The sequence below is a fragment of the Camelus bactrianus genome, chromosome 13 (assembly GCF_048773025.1).
Source record: "Camelus bactrianus isolate YW-2024 breed Bactrian camel chromosome 13, ASM4877302v1, whole genome shotgun sequence".
Classification (NCBI taxonomy): domain Eukaryota; kingdom Metazoa; phylum Chordata; class Mammalia; order Artiodactyla; family Camelidae; genus Camelus; species Camelus bactrianus.
In genome coordinates this window covers 12,777,867-12,793,506 of record NC_133551.1, presented here as the reverse complement: position 1 = coordinate 12,793,506, position 15,640 = coordinate 12,777,867, and the positions used below count along the sequence as shown (strand labels likewise).

Here is a 15,640-nt window from a genome sequence, read left to right as displayed (position 1 = left end):
TCAGCCATAAAAAAGAATAAAGTAGTATCATTTGCAGCAACATGGGTGGACCTAGAGATCATCATTCTAAGCGAAGTAAGCCAGAAAGAGACAGAAAAATACCACATAATATCACTCATAAGTGGAATCTAAAAAAAAGACAAATGAACTTACTTAAAAAACAAGAACAGACTCACAGACATAGAAAACAAACTTGTGGTTACCAGGGTGGAAGGGGGGAGATGGAGGGATAAATTGGGAGTCTGAGATTTGCAGATACTAACTAGTACATACAAAATAGATAAACAACAGGTTTCTCCTGTACAGCACAAGGAACTATACTCAATACCTTGTAGTAACCTTTAATGAAACAGAATATGAAAAGGAATATGTGTACATATATATATGACTGAGCTATTATGCTGTGCACCAGAAATTGACACACATTGTAAGCTGACTATAATTCAATTTAAAAAAAAAGAAAAGAAAAGCTCTCTGCCCTCCCACTCTTTGCCTAAAAGCCTGATAAAAATTTGTGCCCCCCTCCCCTCTCTACCAGGAAAGACAGCCTTTAGCAAAGACAACTCTAGACCTTTATCAGCCCAAAGAAGACACCAAAGGAATCCACATAGCAAATTTTACTAACTTTTCTTCAGTTAGTTCCACCACAACGTGCCCCCCTACAAACTCCAAGTCCTTTTCCTGTATCTTGTCACTCCTTGAAAAATGGACTTCTGGTTTGTTAAGAGGCTACATAAGCCCAAGTTCTACCCACCCCTTTGAGCTGCTCATCACTGAGCGCTCCCCTGGGAACGCATGATGCACATGCTAATAACCTCATTTGTTTCTTCTTCGTGAGTCTGATGTACTGGGCCCCAGCCAATGAGCTTATGATGGGTAGAAGGAAAAAGAGTTATCTTCCTCCCCCGCAAAATACTCTAGAGGACAAGGAAGGGTGTAAACTGCTTTTCTCTATCTGCTCTTCGTGGAGACATTACCCATCTCTGAGACTGAAGATGGGAAAAGCATGGTTTTGTTCACAGTACATCAGATGATGCGCTAAAGGTAACATCGTGGAGTTCATCCCCAAAGACGAGTGAGGCAACAGCAGAGAATTCTCTGGGACTTTGATTAGCCATCACAGGTTTTCATTTTATTTTTTGATTAACTTTTTTCATGCATAGCTGAGAAACACTAAACAGAATGAAAGGCAAGTTTTGTAATTAGACTAGATTGCCCACGGCAAGAGAAAAAGAGAGGCAAATCCTATAATTCAGCTCCTGAATGGCAGAGTTTCTTCATACATTTTTTAATCAGGTGTTAAACTGCTGCATGTATACATTAAACGTGTGTTTCTGTTGGCAAAAACATCATTTTGCGTCAAGGTTTTTCATTTTATTTTAAGCACACGTTTCCCCCCATATTTTAAAACCTACAGTAAATAGAAATATGTGGAGGCAGGAAGGAAAGGAAAAAGATCTTCTTTCAAAAACACCGTTCATTAGTATATTCATTAAACTGGAGAGTGAACCAGATCGTGTTCCCTGGGAGAGCAAATAAAAAACAAAATGTTGTACGTTTCTCTACAGAAAACAACATAACTCGTATAGAAAAACATCTGATTTAAGACAAAACACACTTTAGTTTGGCAAAGACTTTCATGTTATCTTTATGGTCAAAATGGGAAAATGTGGCCCACACAATAGAACAGTTGAAAGAATGTACCCAAAACGTACTGATGAGTGGGTCGACGTCATCCCGGAGCAAGGACTCTTAGATGACACAGCTTCCCATCTTTGGACTATCAGCAGGTCTCATCAGTACATTCTAGCCTTAGCATATTAGTAACAAGGACACAGACTGAAAGGACTCGCCAAAATGATAAAATAGCTGTGTTTAAGAATCCAGAAGGACTCAGCGGGCTAGAAGTTTAGGCCAAAAGTAAGATATAATTTCATAAAGATAATGGTATGGTTCTACGCCAGCCTCAAAGACTCAGATACAACATTAGAAGGTGGTGGGAAACCAGGGGCTGGGGTCCCTACATTTCAAAGTCCCGAACGTAGAACTGGAGCACACCTGTGGCCCCACCATTTTTACTTGCTTATCTCTCCTTGGGCAGAATGGTATCTACCTCTCAGGCTTGTTGGGCAGTTTAAATGAGACACTGGGTCAGACAGAGCCTTACAGCAGCCTGTGTGGACCCAGGGCTGTGAGCCCACACGCAGCGGCAGCGGCAGCCCAAGCGGTGTGAGGCCACCCAGGCCTAGGGGCCTCATTCGTAGAGGAGTGGAGGACAGGCAGGAAGCATCTATTGAGCCTCCTCCTATGTGTCTTCTCGCAGCTTCATGGGTATCCCGGTGACGTCGTGGTCTCAGCCCTCAAGCTCACAAACTAGGAACAAACAATAGGACAGTTTATCTAGAAGAAGGTGGTGGGTGTGGACTGACAGTTCTGCAAGCAAAGTGGATGAGAAATGGTGGTCTGCATCTCCCTTACATCATCCCCTGCGTCTAACCCAGCGTTGGCTCAGGTTTCTCCTCAGTAAACATTTTTTGAATGAATGAGTGATGTAAGTTTTGCCTGGAAAAGAGACATTTCGGGAGAACGAGAAAACTCTGTTTACTATTTTTAAATGCTAATTTAACGGGGGGGGGGGGGGGACATGTATCTGTAGCTCCAGAAAGTGGTACTGGGGCAAAAGGTGGAGGGGGCAGGAGGCAGCTTTGCGTTTTCTATGGGGAAATGTTCTAAGCAGAGCCGCCGAAACAGAAAGCAAGAGAGAGCTGGTGAGGGCCCGTCCCTGAAAACGGCGACGCCAGGCTCTGTTGCATGATCTGGGCGCCGCAGGGGGTGCCTGCCCCGGGCTACCGGAAGCTGCACTATAAGGGAGAAAAGACTTTCCTTTTGAGATGCCGATCTGAGGATTGGAAGGCAACCGTCCTGAGCTCAATGCCAGCATCGTGAAGCCTGTAGTACGAGCTGCTGGGTAAGTAAACTGGACAGCAGCATTTGGTTGACACAGTCAAAAAAACAAATGGGGAAAGTGACAGTTTAAAAATTAGCTCAGGTTGTAATGAGGGGTCCACTAAATGCGCAGTATCTGAAATTGGCATGTAATGACAAGAAGCCCGGTCTTTGCCCGATTTGACAGGCTTCTCCCGAAGTCCCTGGCTCCACCGGGGAAGAATGAATTGGAGCAACTCTTCCATAGTTGGTAAAGCGCATAAAAGGAATCCTTGCCCAGCCTGCTCGCAGAGGAGCTGTCATGGCTTCATAACAGCGTGTGTGATCCTTCCCAGATGCAGGTGCAGGTCCTCCAAGACAGCAACTCCCCGCTGCCCTGAATCAAATGAATCAAGTCAGGCTGGCCCCCCACCAGAGTGAGGAGTGTGCCCATGTCTCCACTGTGGGCTGCCCTCCGAGCCCTAGAACCTGGACACCTCATGCCAAATGTATCCGAAGAAAAATATTAGCAGCAGCATCGCTGGGACTGAGTCATGGCAAACACCAGGGAGGTTCCACAGCTGATAAACGTTATTCCATAACGACAAAGATAACTACTGCAATGAGATCAATCAAGGTTATTCTACTCTCCCTGGGCCCGGGAACTCTAAAGCTGGGCCGCTTTTGAGCATCTCTACGCAGAGACCACAAGCCATGGGGTCTTCCTGTGAGACACTGACCTTCAAAACTAGCACAAACTCTCGGAAACCCTAAAGAAAGACTTGAACAGCAGATCTAAATTTCAGGGAATCTGTGTGCTGTCCTTCTCTAAAAGTTATATTTCTTTGCTTTAAAAAAATCCATTTAGGATATTTTTTAAAAGCTAGATCTTTTTCTTTCCAGGCCTCTTAACTGAGATCCAGGGCTTGTGAACGCCTGACTATCTGCAGGATGCTTCGCATGGTACCCTGCTCTTTCTTGTTTGTTACCATGTCAGGGACACTGATTACACCATAAAACAAATGCATTTATTTAAGGTTCTTAATGGCTGTGTCCACTGTGGCTTCGCCTCTGGGCCTATTAACTAGAATCAAGGCAAAAAGCACAATCCCAACTTTTCCAGCCAGCATTGCACGTGGGGACAAGACCAAAGGCTTAACACAAAAGAGAAATAAAACTGTGAAAAGTCCATTTCCAAAATTAACAAATAGAGAAAGCTTGAAAACCAGATACCCCAGGGCTCCATTGCATCTTCAAGAAAAACCAGGATCCAACTTTTCACTCAGAGATTTCCATCCCAGGCTACTTGAGCAGCACAACACTTCAATTCGATTACTTAAGGAATGACTTGAAATATTCCCCCTTCCAGTTTAACACCTCCCCGAGCACATGGTCACGGGCCGCCGTGCACTGCCAAACGGCCAGCCACTCTGCAAACACAGGTAAGAGCCGCCAGGCCCACAGAAGAGGCTACATTTGTTTGGCAACTTGCTCCAGGCTGTTAGAGTTAAGACGGCAAGTAGCTAAAATGAAAAGTGCTCCTGGAATGTTTGCCATAAACTAAGCAGAGCAGCTGAAGAGCACAGCCCAGGGCCAGGAACAAAGGACAAAGCGGGAGCCACGATGCAGGGCTCCAGGCCCTCAGCCGGCCCCACCCCCAGCGCTTTCCCGCTCCGTGGCCGCAGCTTGCATCTGTGGTCCCTCGCCTCCGGCGCCAGCACCCAGCCCTGCAAGCCCCAGACAGCCACCTCCCCCACCTCTCCACCCTGCACCTCACTGTAGAAAGCTAAGTGAGGCTTTATTGCTGTTGTCAAAGGCCTCACAACCTTATCTCCTCAGAGGACTCTTGGCTACCTGGGCCTACCCTCCCGTCCCTCCATTTGCCACAAGTTGTATATTAGATTCAGGCCCCAAACCGCTTAGGCTGTAATCCACGATCTGTTTTTTGTTTTTTGTTTTTTCCATTTAACTTCCACAGAGTTAAGATAAATAGATACCTCATCAGTAAACATTGTGACAGTTATCTTTTTAACAGTCATTTGTGTAAACTTACACACGTCCCTTTCTCCCTCACCCTCAGATGTATCAGTTGCTCAAATATAAACATATTTAGCAGAATTCTGTCATTTCCTCACATGTATATTCATTTGTGAATGACTCACTTCATACATCTTCATAAACCTGAGGAACTGTCTTTTGAGTCATTCGCAGATTCGGGCAATGGTGCTGGCAGAGTCAGAGGCTGCCGACGTACGCAGGGTAAGCGGTGGGGGGGCGGTACCCGGCAGTCAGAGCTCTGGGGCCATTCCGATCTGTCTTTGGATACAAGATAAGTCACAGAGGTTCACCCGAAATGAAATTATCCCTTTCACTTAGCCTGTTTGTTACACCCAACCCTCCAACCCTTGACTAAACATCTTTCCCATCTGCTCCAGGGAATGTTCAACACCTTATGGACCACCTCCAGGCTGATTGGTTTTTATGGGTAGCCTGATCTCAGTTGTATGCACATCCTCAGGATTATCTCAAGGACAAAGAGGATGAACAATCCATTAGCCATAATAAGCAACTACACATCTCAAAGTAGCTACAGCATAGATTTGATTTCAAAAGAAAAAGGCTGAATTAAAATATGTCTGTCCAGAAATGTCTCACCTCCAGCACACAGAAACGGTATTTTCTGTTCTCCACACTCTGGTGAGCGGTACTGCTGGAAATCACATCTCAGTCCCACTCAATCAGACTTTCCAGCCCTTAAATCTTATTTTAAGATCTGACACTACAGCAAGAAAAAGATCCTCTTGAAAGCCCTCCCTGTGATGATCTGTAGGAAAAGCAGGCAGAGTGTACAAGCTCACACGCACACGCACACGCACACACACACACAGGCACTTTTTTTTTAAAGGGAAAGGCATTATTATTGCTTTATGGAGAAAACATATCTCAGTTACTTTAGAATTACATGTATCCCATTGCTTAAATTTATAAAACATCAATCTTGAAAATTTAGTCAAATACACAGTTATCTGAAAAAACCAATTTATATTGCCAGCCAGTGCTAATTACAGACACTAGAAAATCATTGCTATTATTTACTTGAATGTTTCACCAGTGTGGAGCAATCTACCAGGACCTCATCTGCCCACCTCCTAATTTCAGTTGAACACAATTGTAAATGTCTTTACTCACTTGATTTTCAGAAGAATTGCTTACAAGTATTCAACTCTTTCTGCACCCTTTTCTATTTGATGAGCTCAGTTTGTTTTCTTGGCTGACCTTTCGAACAAAGGCTCTTGCTTTTTCTGTTACTCTAAAGCGTTATGATCCTGTAATAAAACAATTATGACAGTGTCTGATCACACTGTATACATTAACGACAAGACGTATCTGGCCACATGTCTCCACAGTTTACTGAGCTCATTGATGGAAACTGTCAGGCTGCCTCCTTGCAGCTTGTATCTCAAGGTAATTAAAAACTAGCTTTTTTAGCAGTTTGAACTTTGTTTTGCAGTGAGTTGGAAATATCGCACGCTGCAGAAAGAGAATGTTCCAGTCACCTGCTCAGCTTTATGCAACAAAAGGTGTGGAAAACCAGGTACAGAAGTGAATCATGTACCCAGAGTGAGGGCTTTCAAGCTCTGGCATATGTTTCATTACTTTGCTTAAGAAAAGAATGCGAAAGTGCAGAGCTGAGTGTCATCTTCAAATTGCAATTTAGGCCCTCACTTAACAGGTCAAAGTCAAGGTCAAGCCAAGGCGATGAACCAAACAGGCGTGCTTAGCTGGCACAGGCTGTCCAGAAGGACTCAGAAGCCCAGCGGCGGTGGCCTCTGGGGACAGAAGAGGAGCGATGAGGACGACAGGGAAGATTCCTCTTCATGGGGGCATCTTTTGTTCCATTTGAACATTTTATCTGATGTTCGTATCACTTGATATGAAAAAGTATTTAACAAAAGAATGCTACAATGAATATATGTATGTTCATGTATAACTGAAAAATTGTGCTCTACACTGGAAATTGTCACAATGTTGTAAACTGACTATAACTCAATAGAAAAAAAAGTATTTAGCAAATAACTAAATAATATTTGCCTCCTCCACGCACTGCGACAACCCACATGGTCCCCAAAGATAGCAGCAGTGACAAGGTGCAGTAGCCAGGGTCGCCCTCCAGAGGCCCACCCCTCATTCCTTTCCCTGCTGACCCCTCATGTGGGTTCCTCTTGTCCCCCTGCCTTCCTGACCTCAGCCAGTGTCCTTAGATTTTTACCCTGTCAAAGATAGTTCCAAAAAAAGTCTGACTTATTGACTATAAATGAACAATCACAGTTTTGCTTTCGTACACGTACGGCAAAGAGCAAAGCCAGACTGAAAGGAACTGTTCAGAGCTTCATTGTGAGAACACCGGAAACAAATTGTCCTAGATTAAACAGTTGGGGAAGAGGTCTGTGTACATTCTGGTTTGGGACAGAGAGGGACGTCTAGGCAGGGAAGGGATGGAGGGCTGAGATTGCAGACAGACGGGTTAGCAAGTGTAGGGGATGCTGTGCTGGAGAACAGCCCCCGGGGGTGCAGCCAGGCCGACTGACCACACCTCGGGGAGAACGCCGGGAAAACGGGGATGCCGGCCTCCAACCCCACTGACGCTGCTGGTGTCCACTGGAGCCTCAGCCCAATGATATGCGTCAAATGCACCCAGCAGGACCCCAGGTGGGTGAAAACAGGTTTTGCAGGCCGCTTTGAATGCTCTCCATGAGATTGCTCTGACCTCCTCAGCTGCCTGACTTCCCTCCTTTCTGCCTTCTCACTCCCCCCAGTTTAGTACTGCCTCAACTCCAAAGTTTCCCCTTCTGTTCACACATACAGGTTCGAACGCAGTAAGGCAAAAGATTGCCTCCTTGAGAATTAAATATTTCCCCTCCAAGTGACTAGTAAGGCCAGAATCATCCGTCTCCTCCTCGTGGCTGTTTTTTGCAGTATAACAACGCGGCACCAACCAGTGAAATTGCCGGTTAAAGGCGTGAGCTGTGATTCTGTGGTTGCCATCTCGTTCTGTAGAGAAGCTGGCATGGGAATACTCGCTCTAGGACAGAACAATCCACGTCAGACCTGCTGAAAGATGTTTGCTTTTTTGTCAGTATGGGAAACTATTATACTGAGATTAAGCATCACTGCCTTTTTTTTTCTTCCCCAAGGTGGAAACACTTTTACGGCTTTTGCTGGTTAAAAAAAAGAAATACCTGTTTTAAAAATGCTAACACTAGAGAATAGCACAAAACTGTAAATGAGAGATCTCTTCATAACCTCCCCTGGCTGGGATATCCACTGTGACCAGTTTGGATGTATCTGTGGAGATATCCGCTGTCACCAACATTAATTGAAAGGATGCTATGTCGGAATTCGGTTGCAAGTGACCAAGCCTAATTCATGCTAGCTTGAGCATAAAGGGTCTCACATAACTGAAAATGCCAGATTCCAGGCCTTTGAGACCCATCATATCTCTGATGAAACATTTTATTTATTTACTTATTTTAATGGACGTACTGGGGATTCAGCCCAGGACCCTGTGCATGCTAGGCGTGCACTCTACCACTGAGCATGTCTAATAGTCTTGATTAAGGAGTCATAAGTTGCTGAGCAGACATTTGAAATGGTTTCTACTTTTTTCCAGTAATTATTATCATTGCTCTCTGTGGAACCTCTTTCCTTCTGAGCAGTGGCTTTCCTTCCTGGGGATTGAAGCCAAGCACGCACTCTCCGACCAAGCTATAACCCTGACTTTTGGTTTTTTAGAGTCTCATTCTGTTTGTTGAGACCCAAGGCCAGCTTATGGGCCTCTGACCTGTGTCACTGCACAAGCCCTGCACTCAGAAGGGCCCTAAATATGGTTTAATATCCGGCTGTTGCTGTCTTGGAATTCTTTTCTTGAAATTGTTAAAAATGTTAGTTTTGAATTTGTGTTTTATAAGTGAAATACAAGTGTGTCCGCCATCCTTTGCTGCTCCATCTACAAACAGCATTCTTGACGGCCTGAGCAGAGCTCCAGCTAACCCACGGTATGTGGGAGTCAGTGAGACTCAAAGCAAGTACAAGGTGAGGGAGTTCCAACCACAGCGAGTGAGTGGGGCCACTGACAGCCCCCAAAAGCCATGCTTTCTATTCAAACCAGAACTTGCTTTGAATGCAGAAAGTTGGTAATGACATTCTAAGAAATATGAATACGGATATTCCTGAAAATTTATCTGATTATTTTCCTCAGATAAATTTCTAGGAGAATTGCTGAGTCAAACAAGATATATGTTTTACATTTTTTATACGTATCACCAGACTGCCTGTCAGAATGGTACCCAGTTTACACCAGTAACAGTGTCTGAGAGAGCCTGTTTCTTCATACCCATCACTGGATCTGTGAAAAATCTTTGCCAATCTGAACAATGAAAAGGGATTTCATTGTACGCTCATATGTCATGGCCTAAGATAAACATCCTTTTTATGCTTATTATTAAATTTCACTTTTAACACTTCTGAACACTCAAATCCTACTTGAGGCTCCTGTCTCACACTCTATGAGAAATGAAGGAAAAAGAATGAATTGAAGCAATATGCTATTTCCTACCAAAATGGGAAACAACAACTGCACTGGCCAATTATAAAGGGCTTCCTGCGTATCAGCCGCTTCATATGCATCAACTCTTTAAATCCTCACAGTCTCGCTGAATCTTAGGGCTATTAAGATCAGAAGGGCTATTAGCATCTCCATTTTACAGAATAGAAAACAGATGTTTGTGGAAAGTTTAAGAAATAGTGAAGTGGCAAAACAGGGACTCTCTTGGAACATGGGTCTGCCAGAAACCAAAGTCTGCGCTCTTAAAACCCAGCTATTCAATTAGATGCTCCTAAACTCAATCTGATGTTTCTAATCTTCGTATTAATGTGGCAAACTGTCTTGCATCTAGTGGAATCAGAGCATAACCTTATCCTTAACCACAGAATGGCACTGTCTAATACCCAGCAAACCCTGCGGATGTGAACCAAAGGGGAGAATGTTACCTAAACTGTATCTGTCTGGCCAGGAGCTGAAAGTCAACTAGGAGAGCTGAGTGTGCATCACTCATCTTGAAGCCTCGTAAAAGAAGGGAATTGTATTTGCAAGTCCAATTTCTGAATGTTTGAGGCAGCCTCACAGGAATGCTGTGGAGAGGAGTTAAAATGAGGGCCCTGAGAGGGGACGTGGATAATATAGTGTGGGGGGCTCCCCACTGCAGGGTATGTAAATACTTTATACACTAATTCAATTACATTTTCAGATTATGCAGGAAGACTGATTTAAGCCACAGCCTGCACCACTGTCCCATCACCCATGCATACATGCAGGAGAACAGAGTTAAGAGAGCTGGGTCGATCTTAACTCTGGATTTCTTGACTTTTATGGGCTTAAGTTGGAACTTTAATGTTTTATTAATGTCGAGTTTTTGGAGCTGGTATTCAAAATGTTTCAAGCAGAGATATGATGGGTCTCAAAGACCTGGAATCCGTTCACATCGGCAGGTAGGGTAAAAATATATCTAGACTCACTATTTTAGGAAATTATTAACCAGTCAAAGAGCTCAGTGGAGAATTATTTTTGTATAAATTATAACCGTGCAAAAAGTGAAAATATTAAATCACAATTATTGATTAATGCATGGGTAATATATATAATTACAAACTTTTGGAAGCCCGTGTTCCCAAGTATAACTAAATACACTCGTCAATTGATCATCTTCAGAAAAAGGGCAATAAAAAAACCATAAATAAAGAGATTTGCTCCAAGCACAAAAGAAATGAGGTAACCCTTGTGCTTCAAAAAGTCAAGACATCCTAGGATGTCTTTCATATTATTTATATTCTGTATTGATTTATGCAAGAAGTACCTTACAAAACCTTATAGCCCTGCTTGTCTGTGAATTTTCTAGTAGGAAATTCAAAGATGACCCAAGGTTGTAATTTCCAATAATAAAAACTTTTCTATCAGACTGCTTCTCTTCTATTTCAAAAGGTTTGGCCTTCGGGAAAAAGTGAGATTTATGCAATGTGTTTTTGAGAGAAAAGGAGAGAGTTACACTGAGGGTTAATTTCAACTTTTTTTTTGCATCTGAATAAATATGTGTATTTGAAAGTCCATATTTTCCTTGAAAATATTGTTTAATGATGCGATTCCCTTTTGAAAGACCAAGGATCGATGTGCTTCCAAAACATTGATCAGACTGCTCCCATTAATGAGCGTTAACACTTTTTCTCGGTGTTACTTCTGTTTTCGCCACCGTTAATGTGACTTGTTCTACCCCTTTCCCAGTCTGTTTGCGATGCTCACAGGTTTTATGGGAGAGGTTTTTATTTTTCCGGAAACAAGATTTTGAGTTACATGTTTCCATGTTCATAAATGTCTTGACTCCAAAGAATAAAGTGAAAAGAGATTTAAACTGGGCAAACGCTGCTTATAAAACAGTCACTCAGGAAAAATCATCTTAACTAAAGCAACTGTTTGTACGAAGACAAAAGGGGCCAAATTCTGTCCCTGGATGTGCACGCACAGATCCTATTAGCTTTTGAAAACAGCAGCGTGAGGGTAACCAAGGACAGTGTTCAGCCCAATTTGGTCTAATTTATCCAGACCACTGCAGCCACGAAAGATAAAGACAGATTATAAGACATTTTGCATGTCAGTACAGTAGCATGCTTTGTGTTTTTCCAGTCCCCAGGGTTTCCTTCATCAGGCCAAATGTCAGTGATCACATCTGAGAAGTCTGAAAAGTATATAGAGCAAATTTATTTGCAATGCTACTTGCCGTGGTTGGCAGCCTTGTCTCAGAGGGTGCTTTTCCTTCTGTGTGGGGTGCCAAACTCCAGCAAATTAAATTTACCAAAAAGAAACAGTCTTAGTCATATGTAAATGAAATTAACTGCTAAGACAAAAACAAAAAGTCATTGTTTTAAACAGGTTTTTTTGTAAGACCAATCAAGAGATATTGAATTAATATATTTTAGGCAGTCTCAATGCCCTAGTTTACAAGATGTATTCCAAGGAGAGGGTGTTTTTATAGTTTGCTAAATTAAATTTCCATCAGAAATGCTTGTACCTATGTATATGGCAGTCTACAATGGTTATTTAGTCCAAAGTGGGACCGTAAGTCACAGGACGGGCTTTGTCTAAGCCAATGCTTAGCAGGTGGGTGAGAGAGGGGTTGATTTCTCCAGCAAATGGCTTCCTCTGAGCACTATGCATATCTCAACTATGAGGACACCCATCCCTGTTATACAGTATTATACAATTACCCAACAATGGGACCACCAGCCCCCTCTTTTCTTTCTTTCATTGACATTTTATACAGAAAAAGGAAAAGGTCGGCAAACTGTTTTGTAAACCCGTGTCAGACACCACACTGCCAACCGCACTCTGTTTACTGCAGTTAATGGGTACCCAGGGGCCCCCATGGTGGACACTTGCTTGACACCCCTGGATTCTCTGGCACCTTTAGAATGCTTCCTGTCTGCTGTGCGTGTCTGGGGTCCTGATCTAGGACCTTTTCCAAGAGTAAAACTCCTGTTGATGTCAGCAAAATGCTTGCCGTGAACATAAGACATATCACTAAGACCATCTTGGAACGTCTCAGGATGTTTCAAGTACACATTAGTGGGGAGAGAGAGATTTCTGAGTAATCTGTCAAGTTTCCCCAAACATGAGCTGATATTCTATACAAATGTTCTACCAGTTTCTGAAAAAAAAAAAAAAAAAGTCAAATATCACCAATCTGACATGCTGATGGCAAGGTGTGTTTGTACGTGTGTGGTGGGAGGGAAGTGCATGTGTGTGTCACACAGAAAACCTGACAGGTCTATGTGCTCAGACCTGTCAGGTTTATTTACAGCAGTACTTGTGCAAATGGCTCAATAAACTTAAAAAAAAAATGTTGAACCTTTCTGGCAAAATAAGGCAACTGAATGTGAATTTCAATTATCCATACGATGCTTCGCTCTTTTCTGAAGGTAACGATGAGTTCCTCTGTAAGATGCCAGGTGAGCAGTAGGTTAATAATGCTGGTACCATGGAGAGGGGTCATGCAGTAAGACCTGTGTGCTTCCTTCTTCCCGTAACAGAAGTAACATCCAAGAGCCTTCACATTTCTTTTTATTTTTCCTTCCCCTGAATTTGCAAAAGTTAGCTGGAAAAGACTGCTCCCAGTATTTAAGGCTCAGATTGGCCATCTGGATCATGAGTAAGTGCAAGATGATGGTCTGTGGGATGCACATCTTGTGAAACAGGAACCAGTGTCAGTGAGGATGATACACAAAGACTTTCAGACTTCAGAGGCAGAAGGAGTCAGACACAGCTTCAGGCAGCAAAGGGCTAACAATCCAAAGTCAAACCAGTGGATGCTGGGGATGCAAGAAATCAGGCTGTGAATGAAGAGGTGAGCTGTTTGCTCCTGTGAGATAGGATTAGCGTCATCCCCAAGGACCGTTTCTTCTCTGCTCTTCTGCTCTCAGTGAGCATGGGGAGTCCCAGAGCCACAGGCAGAGGAGTGAACGTTCTCTCCCACTTGGTACAGAGGTAGAGGAGTTAACTCGACCAGAAAGTTTCACAGATGCCACGCGATGAATGGAACAGCCTCAGCGCTGAGGCAGTCCCCTCGAGGCCATGTTCACGTAGGAGACAGGCTAGATCTCAGTGGGAAAATCGCACAGCAAGGAACACGTGAGACAGGAAGGAAGAGGGCAGGGCACAGCCATTCAAAAAATAACACAGCAATTAACACCAAGGTGGCGGAAAATTCAACTCGCAGCAGGCCTTGAGGCCCAAGATGGCAGGAGATTTGACCTCCAGGGGACCTTGAGCTTCATTATAGGCTCTTTGTAATACAGTAACATGGTCAACGGCACTCCCACAGGCACCGTGACAGTTCCGAGCTGACCATAAAAGGTCAAAAAGTGGGCAGTGGCCCAGTTCCTGGGAATCCCAGCCCTTCCCCAGAGTAGTTGGAATAACCCTCCCACTTGTCAGCATAGGAAGTACCGAGCCCATGAAAACTACCAACCGCCACGCCTTGTGGCCGCTCTCCCTTCTCAGCGAGACGAACCACACTCTGCCTACAGAGTGAGTATCTACTGAGTACCCGACCGCCACGCCGCGTGGCCTTTCTCTGCCTTCTGAAACAGCCTGCACTCTGTCTGTGGAGTAGGCATCTCTCTGAATAAATCTTGAATTTACTTTACTCAGTGTGGCTCAATCTTGAATTCTTTCCTGCATGAAGCCAAGGACCCACACTCAACAGGGCACATCCCAGGGGCTCAACCAAGACCTGGGACACAGCCATCCTCGTGGCCCACATTCATTTGTCCTGTATCATATGGACACCTGGAATTTCCTTTCTTAACAATGTTCTGCGTATTTCTGCCAATTTCTCTGTCTGTGCATTGACATTAATAGATGTGTCTTGAGCTTTAGGGGGAGAGATTAAGAACTATATAGGAGTGCTATTTCATACAAAAACAATAATCATAGCAGTAATAGTGTCCGTGCCTTGAACCCAGTCCACAGGCCAGATCCCATACTAGGTATTTAACTCCTGATTTTATATGTGTAACAATTCGAGGAAGTGGGTTTTATTATCTCAGTCATATATACATTTTTTTTTTAATTAAAGGTTCAGAGCCAGTAAGAAGCTTGCCCAAGCTCATCCAGCAGGTGATTCAAGGCAGAAGTGGCAGAGAGATTTGTTCTTCCTGCATGAAAACTGGTCTCCAAGTTTGTGCCTGTGAGATGTGGGGCTCATACAGTTAAATACTCATCAAGAAGCATGATGGGTTTTGCGTCTGTGTTCACTCTGTCTTACAGTCTTCGGGAAAATTCCTGGATCCACAAATATGAATTTGTCTATTTCCTTGTCTCGGTATCTTCATGGATACAAGTGTTTTCTGTTCCCTATAAAATTAAGGGTTGTAGATTTGTTTTGTTTTGTTTTGTCTAAAAAAAAAACTGAAAGAAGAAGAAAAAAAAAGAGAAATGGAGAAACACTCGTAACATGTTTGTATCTACAAATAAAGCTGAATTGAATTGGTAATAAACGGCCTCTCAAGCACTGCTTTCCTCCGCCAGGGCCACACCTAGTGCCTGACAATCTCCTCGTCTCTGTTCTCACACCAGCTCCATGGCACTGGTGTTCTTTGCATCGTAGGAGACAAAGACAAAGTCAGGAATTTGCTTTATCTGAGTGTCAAACTGATTTTTCAAGATGGGCAATTTGTATTCACACTTTGATATTCCTTGGGACCTCGTCAGGGGCCTCAGTTATACCAAACAGGGTGATAACACAAAAGCAAGGAACTATTGACCGTTTATTGTGACACTAGCTGTGTCCCCAACACGCCGCACAACAAACTGGAACTTGGCCAGCTGCCTCTGTAACGTCATCCGTGACGCTTTCTCCTCAGGCTTATTGTTTGTGAGTTCTCCCTTTCTTTATGCCAAACCTTTTGAGAAAAGAAAACTCACTAGTGTTTAATCCGAATAATTTTTCAACCCTGTCTACCTCCATGGGGCTACCTCCTGCTGAGTAGAATTGGTCAAGGCCATCGATCCCCCGGACTCCCTCCCTGAGCCCTCAGGAATTCGAGGCTGCTTTGCCTGGAGGGAGGACAACAGGTACGGGAAGCTCGCTGAGCACTTCGGTCCATG

At 43.7% G+C, this 15,640-nt stretch overlaps 1 long non-coding RNA gene across 1 annotated transcript in view; it reads right to left on the bottom strand.

The window, feature by feature from the left end:
- Window positions 1-5,729, bottom strand: part of LOC123619255 (uncharacterized) — a 56,506-nt gene extending 50,777 nt beyond the window's left edge. Inside the window, exon 1 of the long non-coding RNA XR_006727805.2 lies at window positions 5,581-5,729. This is a non-coding gene — a long non-coding RNA (uncharacterized LOC123619255). The remainder of the gene's footprint in view (window positions 1-5,580) is intronic.
- Window positions 5,730-15,640: the final 9,911 nt, after the last annotated feature.